The following is an 11,274-nucleotide window of genomic DNA, read 5'->3' as shown; positions in this document are numbered from 1 at the left end:
TGCAAATTGGAAGTGGGCTAAATTTATGTCTCAATTTGGCGGTTGCAAAATGCGATCGAGTGGGCTTTAATTGGTGCAACCGCAACGTTATTGCTGTCGATTCCTTTCTAATTTTGCTATATTTGCCCGCTTTTATTTATAACTAATAGGGCCAATATGGCGTAACTAAAAGCGACGGAAATGTTTTACGAGTGGGCCGGAATGGTTGGAGGCGAAACCGATACATTTTCCTTTGATAAAATGCCTCGTAAAGTATTGTATATTGCCTCAACCTCAAGCAGTAAAAAACGGTTCGCAGGCGCGTTTGTATGATCCCCAAATTTCGAACTCAAAACGCGCAAAAAAATTTTCGATTTATGAAGCAAGTAACCGATTTCGCCCTCTTTGTTTTACTTACGCTCATAAATTAAAATGCTCTCCCCCACATTATAGACTTAAATCGGTTAAAAGCAAAGTTTCGTTATGCGTATGAAACTTGCCGGATTTACCCCGCACGATCGATGGAAACTTTGCTTAAGGTGAAACTCAATATCGACGCTTGTTTCTCATCCACGCACCCCACTCACGATTACCTAGGAAAAGCTAAGCTTTCAAAGGGAAAACAACTTGCCTCTACTTGTTTCCATTCTAAATAAAGCCTTTCCGGTATTAAAAATGCATTGAGCAGTAGTGGAAAGTCTTCTCTCGTCAGGAGTTTAGAGTGTTTCGCTTCGGCGATTTAAAAGTGAATGAAATCAAACGGAGTCAATAGTTCGAACGTTAACTTTGATGCTAAACTAATGTTTATTTGCCCTTCGGTGGATGTTTAAATAACTTCTTGGTTTCCTTATACGTACGAAGTTTTCCAGATCTGTGCCAATTATAAAAACTGGAAAGGAACATGGTTCGTTTTGTGCAAAATCCTCTGGCTATAAGCGAGCAGAAGATCAACGATCTGTTCTCAAACCATTTTGTGATGTACATTTTTAATCTTTGGGAAAACGTTTTCCGCATAAATGATTAACGTGACCTCTCGCGTTTATTTAAACAAATTGTTTGACGTTATGGAACGCATATAATATATTCCCGCGTAATTTCGAAGCCATCCTTTATTAAAATCGCAGCATATTAAACTAGCCATTATTTATTGTTGGTACTTTGACGCCTAAATGAACAATATGAACCGTGTGTTTGAATTCCCTGCGTTACGAGCCAATTTAACAAAATTATTTTTTTATGGTTCCACTTTTATGCATAAATAATGCCCGTGTGTAGAAAGTTTTGGCCAGAAGCGGACAACCTTTCGATCAGCTGCCCCAACGAACTTCTGTTAGTGTGAAATCTTTATAATTAGTTGACACAAGGAAGTGAAATTATGCGGTATTAAAAAAGTAGATATAGAGAAATGCTACACACTCCAGTATTCTAATTCGATGGTTCAAAAGTATCGGCAAACGTGCCTTTATTTCGGAAAATTTGCGTTTATTAAAGAAAATATCTGAGGCTTATTCAAGCGTTCTTCTTAAATACAATATCAGGCCGTAATGGAGATTGACTCAACAAGTGCTTGAATTTTCCACTCAGGCCAAGGCATTTTCAAAGTGAATGGGAATTTTTGAACTTGAAATTGAAACAGTTAATCTACGATCAATAGCCATAACTTACAGGCAATGATAACCCATTGTGAAACTCCGGGCCAAAGTGATAATTCAAAATTCAGATATAATACCGAGATTCGAAACTCTTCCACTTTATAATAATTTTATCATGATCTAAAGCATAATAAAACTCAAGCTGTGTCTGTGTTCGAGAGTAATTTATTATCTTTTCTGTACTTGCCGCTATATATAAAACTCTAAACCTGCGGTACCCTCACAAAATTATTAGGCTCTTAAAAGTGAATTTATTTCGGACCATTTTATTGCTTCACCTCCCCCGAAAGCTTAATCATTTTGTATAATTTTAACGAGGCATTCTTGAAATTGGAATGATTCCAGTTGAGGCAGATTTTACCCGCTGACATGTCTTTAGACGATTGTTACTAAATAATTTCTATTGGCTTTAGGACCGTTTTTGTACATTTGTTCTTATTTAATTGCTTTATATATTAATGCGAATCTGTCTTTATACCCGTTATATGGTGGCGGCATTTATGTGCTGAATCCTGAAGTGCATTTTGTCCATTCATAGCAGGATTTTTTGTTGTTGCCAGAAAATGTTGTTTCCGTGATGACTAACAAATCTAGTTCAAGTTATCTTGGAACTTCATTTAACTGCTGTTCATTTGCTGTTAAGTCTTAATGTTCCTGCTTCTATTTTACAGCATTGAAACTAGCACCCATTTGGTTCATCTACATTTGAGTTTTCCATTTCGCGTCTTTGTTATCTAAGCTTAATTTCCGAAGAATTATGAAGTATTTTACACCACTTTAATTTTTTTTGTTGCCTCTGTCTTTCATTTTATTCACCCTACTTGGTATGTGTTTTTCTAACGTTTTGCAGCTCGCTGTTTTTACACAGTGATTTTAACTAAGTCTGTTGGACAATTTGTTACTTCATTTTCCACTAATTTGGTGTATTCCGGATGTAGCCTCAAATCTTGATACTCAATGGTATTTTTACTACTTCTGTGTACTATTTTTTGCTATTCATCACCATTTGGCTCTCAAATCTGCATTTTCTTTCTTGCATAGTTGGGGTTAATTTTTGATTGGTTGGACTCTTTGAAAATATCACAGAAACTTCCTCAGTCTTTCCCAGACGTTCATTTTAGTTTCCCTTTGTCTGTCGTCAAGTTCTTAATTTAATTTATTTAAATCTCTTATTTGTTCAATATGTTTGATCTTTTTGATCCTTTTTGATTAATTGGTCCCGTTTCGTGTGTTTGCCTGGTAATGACTTTATTATTACTATTAACCTTCACATTATTTATTAGTTCAAAAAACTAATAGACTCTTTGAGTGTTCAGTTCATAACAAGGATTAACTTTTGTTAACTTGAATCCTTTTTTGGAATATTTTGACTGAGCATATGCGTGCGTTTTGTTTATTGTTACATCTTGTTTTATTTTAAAATTATATTTGAATGCGATTTTTCATTCAATTCATCCCCGTAAACCCTTCCTTTTACTGGAATTTAGTTCAATATTTCATCCGATTTTTTTTGCTTTTAATGTTAATTCATTTTTAAATGAAAATTAGATTTTTCAACATTAAACCGTATATTTTATTTAATCGCTCCAGTTTATTATCAGTTTTTTTGTTCTTCAAGTAGTTACTTCTGACCCATATTTTGTTCATCATTTGAAAATTTTTTATTTTAAGTTTACCAATGTTAAGAATTATGTTTTTACTAAAGGAAATCATTATATATTATCACTATTCTCATCATTCTGCATTTTTAATGAAAAATTTAAAAAGTTACATGTTCCTTCTGGAACCGCGTTTTGGAACCTATTACCACGGTGGAACCGGAACGTTGTAACCCGTTACACAAAAATAACCGTTTATCACACCTCTAATTTGCATTGATTTCTGAATAAACTTCCAGAGTTGGTGCATCAAATTCGATTGAATTCGGTTGAACCCGGAACGGGGCCGCGTTATTTTTTAAAGCACATGTTTTTTTCAGTTGCGCAATATTCGAACTATTATTAATAAATAATTGCGTGCGAATAGAGGAAAATTCGATGAGCACTGAAAACAATGAATGTGCGGTTAAAATTTGTCGACTGTTCCAACTGGAAATGTTGAAGCCGAATTGAGTTAAAACATTTTCGTTAGTTTCTTTGTCGAATTCATCGTGGCAAAGGCAAATTTAATAATAGCATTTATTGATTTATTCAATTCAGATGTGCCAGTGGAACTGGCATTAAATTTTCTATCCAAAGTGGCAAAAAATCGCGAGTCTAGTTGATGTTAAAATGCAGCCAACATGATTTTTGAAAAATGTTCGGACTTTCGTTCGGACGAATTTTTCGTTCCAAACACTGAATGATTTCGCGATATTATGCCGTCTTCTGTAGAAATGTGTGTCGCCAGAAGCGAAAAAACCAGCAATTATTCAACGACTCGTTTAGAATCGCTATTGCTCTAATTGCCACTTTTTATATTGCGCCGTTTATGTGAATAAAACGGCAGATTTGGGCATTGAAAGTTCAGTCCGCCAGTTTAGCAGTGATCCATACTCAGTATTAACTCGTCTATTTTAGTTTTAGTATTCATTAGGAGAGCGCGATTGGGCATTGCACGAAACACAGAAAATTGCACGCGAATTTTTATTATTCTCAACGTCACGCCATTCCTATTTCGCCATTACGTGAATTACCAAATAATAGTTTTCATGTCTCGAATTCGATTTCAGTGCATTGCCGCCGATACAGAGAGTGAATGATTAATCGCTCGCTAACTGGCTGAATTAAACTTTTATTAAAACACAATGGCACGGAGATCCATATCGGGACAGGTATTATGTTCAGATTTGACTGATTTTATTTGCACCTGTTGATTAGTTTCGGTAATTTCAATAACTTTTTTGAATTTAGTTAAGCGTTACTTAAGGTGCGGCGCAGTGAAACGCGTTGATTTATAGCGCATTAACGCACAGAGACACCAACGCAATAGCGCAACTCGACACAGTGTTGCCGAGGCCTGCCATTCACGCTTAAGAACCTTCTAAGTGTTGCCTGCGTCAATGTGAGTAGGACAGCGACATCTATACGCATGTGAAAGCATTGAGTCTTGGCCATTCCAATATTTTTGCGAGCTTTGAACATAAAACGTTAGGCAAATTAATTTTTGCAAAAATTTACGGTTGTTCCTGGAAGGCATTTAACAAGCTTGAAAGTGAAAACTTTAACCAGAATCGCCTCAGTTCGAATTTGCAGAAAATTGAACTTAAGTGGAATTCACATCAGCGACTATTATTAAGGCGCTTTGAACTGTTCCGATTTCAATTCCCCAACTAAAGCGCTTTAACACAACAAAAAAGAAATGGGGGATACATCAATTTTCCGGTGAATTTATTACCTTTTACAACAATATTGATATGACAAGGAAAATTGGTTTTCCATAGAAGTAAAAATATTTGGCGTGTTATTGTTAAGCTTCGGTTTTTATCGATCCACCGATACGTAATATTTCAACGTTATACTTGACACACAGAGAAAAAAACAATATAAACGACCAGGGAATTGCAGAAGAGATGCTCTCAAGGGAAATACGGTAATAGGTAGGAGTACTGTAAATATGGATGAGGCTCAATCAGAGCGCGCCAATCGAAAATAACCGAAATAATGCATTGTTTTGCGTGAAAATGGCCGGTTCTGATTGTTTTGCAAACTTTTAAACTCTAAGTCCTTTGCTCAAAAATTAAAAATCATTTCAGCCCTCTATTGAGTTTTGTATTAAAATTTTTGATTTGCCAAACACGCTTTTATAATTTTTCCAAGCAAAAATTATGCGATCACAAAACCCTCAACACCTGTGCTTTTTCATTCCTTTCACGTTGAAGCTCCAAAATTCCATTCGGAAATGGGAAAGGTTTAAGGCAAAAAACATCATTGAAGACACTCCTTTACAGGATTAATTCCACCTGGCGATAAAGAAACGGGGGCGAACTGAGAATAAACAGTTGAAACAAGCTTAATATTTGCGCGTTATTAAAATTATCGATTTTTTAAGCGCCCGGCGTTTTTTGTTTCGACGAAATTTGTAATTGTCAGCTTTGTATATCGGTCGAATAAAATATTTCCAAATGGCACTGCCCACAGTGACATTAATTTTCTATAAAGACCTTCAAAAGACTTTCAAGGGTCGACTTGGTCGGTTTTTATGCGGATACTAAAAGCTTTCGAGCTTCGCGCCATCCCTTGAAAAACCTCTTAGCGCTGGCGACAAAAACACTGTTTTGACCGCATTTTTTCCTTGTCAGGTTAACTGGCGTATATCGTGGAAACTTTCGAGAATTCTATGAAGTTTCCTGCCATTTTCCGAGCAATTTCAACAGATTAGCCGAGATAGTGAATAGGACATGTTTTGCCAATCGACTCATCAGTATTCGTCTGGTTTAGGTCAGAGACAGGAAAACTTTCTAGTTAGTGTTTTAACCTTTTATTTGGCAAAGAGAGTAGGTGGTGTGCTGCGGTTATATTTTGTTTGTTTGGTTAGGCTTAACATTTTGTTGCTACTTTTTGTTCTTCATTGGGTAAATTGTACTAGATGCTGGCGAACTTCTAGTTTTCCGTATTTTTTCAGATCACACCAGAATATTTTTTTTTAGCAGTTATTGGTGTCTTCAAGTTTAAGGCAAAAAATCCCGCTCTTCATGTTTTAACCGGTATTTATATTCAATAACGTCCTTTTGTATAAAGGCTAAAATATGCACGAATGTATTTATTGGAAATAGCAAACTGTTCATAAATATTGACTAAAATACTTATAAATTCATTTATTTGCTGATTTGTATATGCATTTATTAATGCCTGTCGAATCAACTAAATGATTTAATATAATTATTCATCAATAGTTTGTTGCATGCGTACCATCCAAATTTGCACTGAGCGAACGAAGCCGCGCCATTTCAAATACATAAATATTATATTTAATTATTTATATTTCGTTTTGAGCGCGGGCTTTGTCGGCGGAATTTTCCTCGGATGGGCAACTCTTCAAAACTGCACATTTACATTCATGGCGCTTTGATAAAAGTCGGAGAAAGGAGAAATGTATTTTACACTGACTCTTAGCGCGCGTCTAAGAGACGTTGCTGAATTTGCCACTTGCGGCTCTATGCCTTGCCGCTGTTATTTTATTATCCAATAAAACTTTCATTTTATGCGCTTTTGTCGGCCAGCGCCAAATACTTGTGGGATGCATTTCGGGTAATTGCATTTACCACCGCGCATAAGCCGACAATTTTATGGACTTTATTGGAATGAACGGATGGACATTATTTTGATTTGATAGTGCACCATGTTGGCGTTCTGCGAAACCTCTGAACGAGGCTTAAGAGGAAGTGTCCAATTTATCGAATTTTTTACAGGTCTTTCCAAAAAAGTATCTTTGTAGTTTGTTATTTGTTGAGATCGATTTCTTGGGAAATTTCAAAATGCACACACTTTGATGCTCCATCCAGCAGATGAAACTAGAGGTACGTTACTCTAACAATTCTGTAAGTATGAGCAAAAATCGAAGCGGGGTCTTGAAAAAATCGCCTATTTTCACCCGTTGGTACCTAACTATAACCGTTTATAACGTAACGTTTTGTTCAAAAACGAGCGCCCTCGATGCTCCACCCAGCAGACAAAACCGTAATTACGTTACTCTAACGATTCTATAAGAATGAGCAAAAACCTAAGCGCCGTTTTGAAAAAATCGGCTTTTTTTACTTTGGAATTTGCTGACATAACTGGAAACTTTTGCCAAATGATGATTATGTTTTACATAAAAATGGGCGCACTTCAATGCTCTATCCAGTAGAAGAAACGAAAGGTATTTTACTCTAACGATTCTGTAAGTATGACAAAAACCTAAGCGCGGTTTTGAAACAATCGACTATTTTTCTACTTTGAAATTTTCTGTTATAACTAGACATTTTTGCCAAATGATGGTTTGCATAAAAATGGGCACACTTCAAAGCTATATCCAGTAGAAAAAACTAACGGTGTGTTACTCTAACGATTCTGTAAGTATGAGCAAAAACATAAGCTCGGTTTTGAAAAAATCGACTATTTTTCCACTTTGGAATTTGCTGAGATAACTAAGAAAGTTCATAAAATGATGCTTTATATTGAAGAAGCGTACTTCAATGCTCTATCAAGTGGAAGAAACGAGAGGTACGTTACTCTGACAATTCTGTAAGTATGAGCAAAAATATAAGCGCGGTTTTGGAAAAATCGACTTTTTTTTAACTCTGGAATTTCCTGAGATTACTAGAAAGTTTTATAAAATGATGTTTTATATTAAAATGGGCGCACTTCAATGCTTTATCAAGTGGAATAAACGAGAGGTACTTTACTCTAACGATTCTGTAAGTATGAGCAAAAACCTAAGTGCGGTTTTGAAACAATCGACTGTTTTGCTACTTTGGAATTTTCTGTGATAACTAGACATTTTTGAAAAATTATATTTTATATCAAAACGAGCGCACCTTAATGCTCTATCAAGTGGAAGAAATGAGAGGTACGTTACTCTAACGATTCTGTAAGTATGACAAAAACTTAAGCGCGGTTTAGGAAAAATCGACTTTTTTCCAACTCTGGAATTTGCTGAGATAACTGGAAAGTTTTATAAAATGATGTTTTATATCAAAATGGGCGAACTTCAATGCTATATCAAGTGGAATAAACGAGAGGTACTTTACTCTAACGATTCTGTAAGTATGAGCAAAAACCTAAGTGCGGTTTTGAAACAATCGACTGTTTTGCTACTTTGGAATTTTCTGTGATAACTAGACATTTTTGAAAAATTATATTTTATATCAAAACGAGCGCACCTTAATGCTCTATCAAGTGGAATAAACGAGAGGTACGTTACTCTAACGATTCTGTAAGTATGAGCAAAAACCTAAGTGCGGTTTTGAAACAATCGACTGTATTGCTACTTTGGAATTTTCTGTGATAACTAGACATTTTTGAAAAATTATATTTTATATCAGAACGAGCGCACCTTAATGCTCTATCAAGTGGAAGAAATGAGAGGTACGTTACTCTAACGATTCTGTAAGTATGACAAAAACCTAAGCGCGGTTTAGGAAAAATCGACTTTTTTCCAACTCTGGAATTTGCTGAGATAACTAGAAAGTTTTATAAAATGATGTTTTATATCAAAATGGGCGCACTTCAATGCTTTATCAAGTGGAAGAAACGAGAGGTACGTTACTCTAAGGATTCTGTAAGTATGACAAAAACCTAAGCGCGGTTTTGAAAAAATCGACTATTTTTCCACTTCGGAATTTGCTGAGATAACTAGAAAGTTTTATAAAATGATGTTTTATATCAAAATGGGCGAACTTCAATGCTCTATCAAGTGGAATAAACGAGAGGTACTTTACTCTAACGATTCTGTAAGTATGAGCAAAAACCTAAGTGCGGTTTTGAAACAATCGACTGTTTTGCTACTTTGGAATTTTCTGTGATAACTAGACATTTTTGAAAAATGATGTTTTATATCAAAACGAGCGCACTTTAATGCTCTATCAACTGGAAGAAATCAGAGGTACGTTACTCTAACGATTCTGTAAGTATGACAAAAACCTAAGCGCGGTTTTGAAACAATCGACTGTTTTGCTACTTTGGAATTTTCTCGATAACTAGACATTTTTGAAAAATGATGTTTTATATGAAAATGGGCGAACTTCAATGCTCTATCAAGTGGAAGAAACGAGAGGTACCTTACTCTAAGGATTCTGTAAGTATGAGCAAAAATCTCCTCAACCGACTAGAGCGTTACCCTCATATCACTATCATATTTATACAATCGTCTTCTCATTTGTGTTATAATTAGAGCAGACTGTGAGTGTATGGGCGTATTTGTTATTCTACAATCGTGGTGATTTACTGAGTGGAGCGAAAAAAATTCGTCGGATTTAAGTGGAAAGTGAGCCAGTAAAAAGGGGATTGATTGAATGGCCTCATCGAAGAGTCTGGCTCCATACAGAAAACTCTCTACGTAACAAAACTATTATATTCCTTTAAAGCGGCACCGGAAAAGGGGAAATATTGAACCCCCGGGAAAAATCCGGGATTTAATACGGGAATTTCATTTTTATACTTAGCCGTTTCGTATTCAAGACACATTGAAAACAGACACAAATAAGAAAACAAACTTTTATCTCCTTCCACCGGCTCAAAAAGGGAAATTGCCCTTTATTTTAAAAATAAATTACGAATGAAAAATGCGCGTTTTATCGGAAGGACTCGGCTGTCGTCGTTTGTGATTTATGAAAAGATTCAGGATGCGCGCGAAGGTAATAAAAAAATTTTAATGCCATACTCTCGGCCCCGTCTGTGTATTCACAAAAATGAATTTATCGGCTTGGACGCCGATATGGGGGTTGCGTACCATTCTTCTCATTTTCAAGCGTATTTTACAGTGTCAGATGCACCACTGTTAACCTACTACTCTTTTTAAAAAATCGTCATTTATGTGCAGGTTTTACCAAGCAAAAAGTGAAAAAAGTGTACACTTTTATAAAATTTGAAGCCAAATTCTGATCTGAAATAAACACCTACATTTTCTACTTTCAAAGTTCAGTCTCAAACCTCAATAGACAGCAAAAATAATTTTCCACATCACTTTCCAATGAGCATTTAGTCAGTAGACATTCCAAATCAAAATTAATTCCTGGGTTTCAGTCATTTATTGTCTCTATTTATCAACTAAAATACGTTTCGGTGTATTTTTCCACCATTATCAGTTTTTCTAAAATAACAGATAGTTAAAAAAATTAATTTCATTAATTTAAAAACCGTCATATCACACATTAAAATACATCACAATTGCAATACTTTAAAACATTCTAAAATTAATTAGGCCTAACAGGTGATTAGTCAGGACAATAAAATTTGGGAAGAGACTAGAATTCTTCGTTCAGATACTTAAATATTTTTACTTACATGTGTAGCGTTGTTGCTGCTTTAAGCCTTGGCATACATATGGAGTATTAATTTTGTCCATTTTGGACACAAAGCGAAGAAAATACTGTTTATATTGATTTCTTTTACTTTCATCTATTTTTCTTTGTATTCTGAGGATATTATTTTTGGTTTACAAAATTCTTCAATATACCGGGTGTTAGTTAATATTCTACGTTTATTTCATTTAATTAATGTATGATATACTGTGCTAAGATTGTCGGTATCCAATCTGAAATTCATAGCATTGTTATGTTTTTTAATCTGTATCATTTCATGGACTCTTCTCTTATTATAATTGCTCTCGTTAATCAGTATTTTTGTGTTATCAAAATCAAAATTATGCAACTTCTATTGTGCATGTTGTGCTAATGCTGTAATATTTTCGTTATTTTTTCTTAGGCTATACTTATGTTCGTATATTCTTTTCTTGAGATATTGTCCTGTTTGACCTATGTATGTGTTATCACAACTCAAACAGTCCATTTTGTAAATTACATTAGGCGTGTCTAATTTGTCAATCCTAGGTTTAAATTTTGTGAAACATTCATTTGCTAAGGTGTTTCTAGTTTTTTCTGCTATGTTGATATTATGTGGTTTGAATATATTTTTTATTTTTGTGTTAATTTCCGGAATATATGGTAATGATATATACTTGATAT

This window comes from Dendroctonus ponderosae, unplaced genomic scaffold, assembly GCF_020466585.1.
Source record: "Dendroctonus ponderosae isolate FM_Combo_2020 unplaced genomic scaffold, Dpon_F_20191213v2 Dpon_F_20191213_1, whole genome shotgun sequence".
Classification (NCBI taxonomy): Eukaryota; Metazoa; Arthropoda; class Insecta; order Coleoptera; family Curculionidae; genus Dendroctonus; species Dendroctonus ponderosae.
The sequence above is the reverse complement of the archived record's forward strand: the minus strand, read 5'-3'. Positions refer to the sequence as shown.